This window comes from Echinops telfairi, unplaced genomic scaffold (genome assembly GCF_000313985.2).
Source record: "Echinops telfairi isolate 266 unplaced genomic scaffold, ASM31398v2 ScPeMD7_18;HRSCAF=68, whole genome shotgun sequence".
NCBI lineage: Eukaryota > Metazoa > Chordata > Mammalia > Afrosoricida > Tenrecidae > Echinops > Echinops telfairi.
In genome coordinates, this window is record NW_022103915.1 from 52,342,357 (window position 1) to 52,348,901 (window position 6,545).

The window sequence follows — 6,545 nt, forward strand, 5'->3', positions numbered from 1 at the left end:
TGATGTGTGTATGGATTGCGATAACAGTTGTATGAGCCCCTAATAAAATGTTTAAAAAAAAACCCCAAAAACAAACTATGAACAAATTCCTATGCACACTGCACATATCTTATTTTGAAGTAAAAACCAAACGGGGCAAAACACCTGGAGGGCTGGCATGTGGCCCGTGGGCCGTAGTTTGAGGACGCTGCCCAAAGGGGTCATGACGCACGGGTTGAGAACTGCTGGGCTAGAGGGACGCTGCGTACCTCCAGATGTGATACCCCAGGGACACAGCATCATTTATGTCCTCTTCCTGATGGGGTTGCCTAACCTGAGTCTATCCAACAGGAACACCAGGCAAGCCCAGGTGAGGAAGCTTCCAGAAGAGGAGCAGGAGGAGGGGAGGAGAGATTGTTCACCACGCCAATGCCATGAAAGCCAGGTGAAGCGCTGTCCGAGGTGAAAGGAGGTGAAATATGTGATCCTAGACTGGGTTCTTTGCCAAAGAGGGTAAAATAGTATAAAAGACATTTTTTAGTTAGTTGACAAAAATTTCAATAAGGATGGCCGATTTAAAGTAGTGGTATCAAGGTCATATTTACTGAAACTGATAACTATTTGTAATTATAACCCATCCCAATCCAACTCAATCCAACCCACTGCCCTGAGTGTCCCATTCTGAATCACAACAACCCTATTATGGAAGAGAGTACTTTGATTCTTAGTAAATGGGGACCCAGTGAATGAGCATAAGCGATCATGCTGTGAAGAGCCCCGTGAATCGGTAATGACTTGATGGCACCGAGGCTCTCCAGTGGCTTGTTTTGCGGCATAGTGGGTTAGAAGGTGGGCTGTTTGTAACCAGGTGAGCAGTTTGAACCCACCGGCCACTCCTTGGGAGAAAGATGAGGCTTTCGGCTCCAGGAAAGAGTTACAGCCTCAGAAACCCCAAGGGGACACGTCTCCTTGTCCTCAAGGGTCAGGGTGAGTGGCAGCTGACCGGAGGGCTCTGAGTTAGTTTGGGGCCATGATGCTTGTCACTTGGAAAGGGCTCAGAAGAAGAAACACACACACATACTTTGTTTTGTTTTGTTTTGTTTAAGAAAGTGAAAAAAACCAAAGAGTAAGTAGTCAGGATAAAACATTATCAGTAGGTGACTCTGGGTCGGTGATGTACGGGTGACTGTAAAACAGGCAAACATGTCCTGAACTTTGTCTATACAGCCTCCTCGTAGGGACTAGCTCTAGCTCAGAAAGAGGGGGTCACTTCCACCTTGTGTCAGCTCTGCTTTTGTTGCAGAAATGATCGCACTGTGCTGTCATTTTCGCCTCCAAAATATGCCTGGAGCACAGGGACCAGGTGTGCTTCAGCGTTTTGAGCGGAGCGGGCTGAGCAGTGCAGTCGGCGGTGTGCCTGAGCTTGGCTTGCTCGAGCGCATAGTGGTTTGTCTCCGCAACTTCCGATCCAGTGACCTCGGGGTGGTAACCTGAACCTGACCAGGGTGGGAATATGTACGGCCACAGAAATCGGTACCATAGCCTAGAACCATCAGGAAGAGTTTTCTCTCTTTCCCCTGGTGTCTGAACAGCCAGGATGTAAACGTGCAGCTGCCAGGGCTGTGTTCCTGTGACACAGCACAGTCTGAGAGAAGGCTGGACCCTGTGCACAGGGAGAAGCAGAGTGTGAGATGGAGAAGCAGAGGGTTTGCGTCTTTTATTCTCCGTCATTCCATTTCCATCCCTAAGCCACGATCCACACTTACCAATGATCTGGATGTCTCCCTCCCTTCTCCCTGTCTTGGTTTAATTGATGAGCCAATAGGTTCTTATTTCTCTCTCCCTCTTTTGTACTGGGTGAACTAGATCAAGCCGTGTTTCCATTATTTGTACCTACCCATCCATTGTCTTGGAGAGCCTAAGAAAAGAGACACTCATACATATTTTGTTATTTCATGGCGCACATAATAGCATCTAGGTGCGTCGAAGATGTGCAGTTCACCCCTAAGTCCTGGAACATAATGAGAACATGTTGGGCATCGACTTGATGGCAGTGAGTTTTTGGAGAGTGGATCCACCAGACCCACTCAGGGGTACCCAGTGGCCCCTGGCACATGGCCGCTGACTGGCTTTGCCTGTATTTGTCATCTGATGAGACTCATCGTTTGCTTGTTGGCATACCAGAGGAGTTTATTGTGCCAACCTGACCGATAAACACATGTGGGGTTAATTGAAGGGCGGAGGGATAAATGGCTCAGTGAGTTTTGAGTTCTCAGGTCTCTTGCTTTCTGATGGTCGGACCAGGGTGTAGCTGCCTTCACCAGGTCCTGCTTCAGCTGGCAAGGCTCACTTCCTGCAAGACATGCCCAAGGAGAAGCCACGTGGGCCTACCCCGATGCAGCCCTGGGTGCTGGGGCAGCCATGTGGAGACCCCTGCCAGTGCTGAGATGCTTACACGTTCACTGATTCGGCTTTCCTCTTGCAGTCGGCGTCATAGTGTGTTTTTTGTGGATTGGTGTCGGACATATGGGTTAATGTTGGACTTGTGGGCTTGGGCAGCACAGGGTTGGGATGTTTTCTTGATGTGCACTTACCCTTTATATAAAACTCTCTCTTATACATGAGTTTCTGTGGATTTGTTTTTCTAATGTGCCTAGACTAATACACCAGAATTGTATTTGTTTCATTTTGCAACAGCCAGCCCTTTTATCCTTCTTCTGTCTATACAGGACATATTTTATCAACTGAAAAATCATGGCGCAGTTACACAAGAAGCAGTTTGGGAAACATGATTTTGCTGATTTATTGGGAGAGGCGATTCAAACAGCGAGGCCATGTATTATACATGGTTGCATTCACGAGGGGCTTCAAGAAGTTCATGGAAACATTCTTTCATCTTTTATTCACATTGTTTTCCATGTATTTTTTGAAGCCCCCTTGGGTGACCTCTATACTCAAAAATACATTTTGACATTTTGTTTTAAGGATAATGCTGAGAAGCTCACTGCACCAGGGAGATGGATACCCCAAAGGTGCCTCTGAACCAGGCCTGGAAACCAGAAGCATCCCAAAAGTGGGTGATGCCCTGAGTCAGACACTGACAACCATCCTTTCTCAACATCTGCGCCATAAAAACATCGGTGTTTACTTTCACAAGATTTGGTTTCTAGATGACTGTAGACCTTAAAATAGGTGTGCCAAGCAGATGCCTCATTTTTCAGCATTAAGTCCTGCCTGATAACAGATGGATACTTTCCACATTCCTGTAGCACATGAGCACGCATTGTGAGACAGTGTAATGCACTCCAGGAGCCGCTGGTGATACATTTAGATACTGATTAGAAGTAAAACTGATACAGCATTCCTCCCAGTGTATGTGAACAGTACCAGGGAACAGCAGTGCCTCTTAGGACTGAGGTCATTTATTTTTCCTCCTGGATATATTGTTTATATCATGTTCTCTCCCTCATGTTACATATGAAATTGTTTAATGTAAGCCACAAGAGAGCCAATGTCACTAGAGGTCTCAGCCCACCCCTCCTCCTTAAAATCTGCAGAATCCAATCTTCTAAAGCAGGTGATCTGTCAGTTTTCATTCCGGAATGCCATTGGTACGCACCACGTTTCTTATCAGCTCATTTTGCATTCCCAGATTTAATGACTATTAATCGACAACATCTGAGCAGAAAGACTGAGGCTTCCTGACTTGCATTCAGGCTACTTTCTGGGTCCTAAATGTGTGTCCACAGGAATTAAAGCTCCTCCGAAGGTACGGGAAAATCAAGTCTTTATTGGATCATCTCTTCAGGGGGAGGACTTTAAAGGCAACTCTTATTTAATGTGAAGTTCTTCCTTTAGCTCCACGTTAAAGGCAAATGTATGGAAAATCTCTCTCTCATTCTCTCTCTTTCAACGTGTGTAGTAAGAGTAAAGACTATATATCTTAAAAAGTAGCATGGTCCAAAATGAAAATATTCTTTTCTGTTATTTTAAGAACCTCTTCAATCTAGAACAATGATGACAACGACCAGAAGTTATTGTGTCTCTCCGTGGGCCCAGCACTGTGCAAGCACTTCACATAGATGGTGTCATTGAATCTGCACCCGCTGTGAGGCGGTTATAACAACTTCACATCTACTCCTCCATGACATCTTGTTGTCTCTGACTTTAAAATATATGCTGGATCTTTCCCCTAGGGCTTCCCATGAGATTCCCCGGCCAAACTGCTGGGTCTCTTGGCTGGATCCATTCAAATTGGACCCGCTGCTTCTCTTTTGTCTCTGAGCTGTTCGCTAGTGCGGTTCACCCAGTGTCTGGCTTACCCTCTCCAGGTACATTTGGTTGGATGGTGTTTTCCTACGGTGTGGGAGGTTATGGAAGTGAGGTGTGTCATGTCTAAGTCAAAGCTTTGTATGGGCGAGTCACCATGCTCTTCCCCCTCTGCCATGGTGATCTGGCCACGGGCCCAAAAGAGGCTGCCTTCACTGTCTCTGGGTTTCCAGAGGAGGAGGGTCAGAGCAGAACCCAGATAACTTACCGAGAGTGGGCGGAGGGTGAGCAATAACCTTGGCTTTCACAGGACCCTGAGACTTTGTGGTTGTTCGTTCCTGCAGCATGATCTCGTCCATCTTGATTGGTGAGTCTCCCCACCCACATCAAAGGCAGCTAGAACGACCCTTTTGCACCTAAATTGGTCTCTCAGGACCTCCAATGGCTTGTCATCAAAACAGAATGAAATGCACCATGCTCATTTTTAGGTCTTTTATGATATGGCCACTTCTTGGATCTTATTTCCCATCCATCGCCCATTTCTCCTTTTCCTTAAGGAACATTAACCTTCTTGCTGTCACAAGCCTATTCCTCTTTCTTACCTTAGGACCTTGGCACCTGCACTTTGCTTCTGCCTGGGTATATTTCCCCCAGCTATTATGAAGCTCACTTTCATCTGGCCTCTGCTCAAAGGTCCCTCTACCCCTCTGAGCTGCCTTTTTTGACAACTTTATCTGGAACAGCATCCCATAGTCTTTAACGCCTCACCTTGTTTGGTTATTTTTGGTCATGGTCTGTCCAGTTTAGTGCCTGTCAAAGAAATCACCACTCATGGCCACCCATGCATGCCAGAGCAGACCTGTGCTTCATGGGGTTGTTGATGACTGATTTTTTGGAAGTAGATGTCCAGTTGCTTCTTTCAAGGGACTTTGAGGTGGACTTGAACTTCTAACCTTTTGGTTAGCAACCAAGCCCCTTCTTCATCTTCTGTATCAACCTACCACCACCTGACACTGTAGTCTCTTGGCCGTGTTCCTCCTGAGAGCAGGGATTTTGTCCTGTTTTGCCTACTGCTTTAGCTGAGCCCACAACCCTGGCCCACTCTGGGGGTCAGTAACACTTGTTGAATAAGTGTTGAGCCCTAGTTTACACAGGAGGAAACTCAGGCTCTGGGAAGGGAAGGGAGGTGACTAAGGCTACAGGAATCATCAGTAAGAGAGATGGGATTAAGCCTTGGTGTTTTATTCCAGGGTGCTAATAAAATACACCCTTCCCTGAAGAACACCCCAAGATTCCGTCAGAGCCTGTGAGCACCAGCCCTGGGTCACCCTGCCCTCACACTTTCTCTGGCCTTTATTTGTGAGGCCAGAGGCTAGGATGAGTGGTTGCGAAGAGTTCCCTAGCCAACCGTGGGGTTCATTTTCCATGTGGGCTGTAATCGGTTTCTTCAGTTTCATCCCTGCAATGCCATCACTGTGTAGCCGAGGAAGACGGCACATACAATCTATAAAAACCGTGGGTGATCCCAACTCACGGCTGCATTTTACCGTGAAAGGTTTTTGCACTTACCCTGGAAAATGGAAGTGTGTGCTGGTTTAGGGCTTGACGTTGAACACTAAAGGCAGGTGGCATTTTGAAGACCATTGTTACGGACTGGATTCTGTCCCTCTCAAAAATCTGTTGACTGTGACCTTGTTTGGGCCCTCATCCCATATGAGTGTTGTTGTTCTTGTGAGGGACTGTCGAGTAGCTGGCCCCACACCATCCTTACCATTCTGAGTATGTCTGAGTCCATTGCTAGGCCAGTCCACCTTGTCCCAGGTCTTCTCTTTCACCTCTACTTTACCAAGCACGATGTCTGCTCTCTCCTGATAGCATGTGCAGAGTATGTGAGATGAAGTCTCACCAGCCTCCCTTCTAAGGAGCATCCTGGCTGGACTTCTTGTAAGGTAGTCTTGTTGGTTCTTTTGGCAATCCAGGGTACCTTTGATATTCGTTGCCTGGACCGTGATTCAGATGCATCCATTCTTTTGTCTTTTGTCTTCCTGATTCGGTGACCAACTTTCACAGGCATAGGAGGTGATTGAAACTAGTCGTGTCCTTAAAAAGCGACGAGACACCAGAGAGACAAAGAAGGATCACAGTCATACCAAGATGCACCTGCAAGCCAAGCAACGCCTGCAGCGACCAGACTTGAGAGAAACGAGAAAGAGTCTCCCGGGAGGGTCTTCAGAGAGAAGATGGCCCAGTGCCAACGGCACTCTGACATTCCGACTTCCCGTCTCCAGAACTTGGGG

At 47.1% G+C, this 6,545-nt stretch overlaps 1 pseudogene; it reads right to left on the reverse strand.

Moving 5' to 3' along the window:
• LOC101647804 overlaps positions 1–4,607 on the reverse strand; it is a 68,581-nt pseudogene extending 63,974 nt beyond the window's left edge.
• Between the last annotated feature and the right edge of the window lie 1,938 nt (positions 4,608–6,545).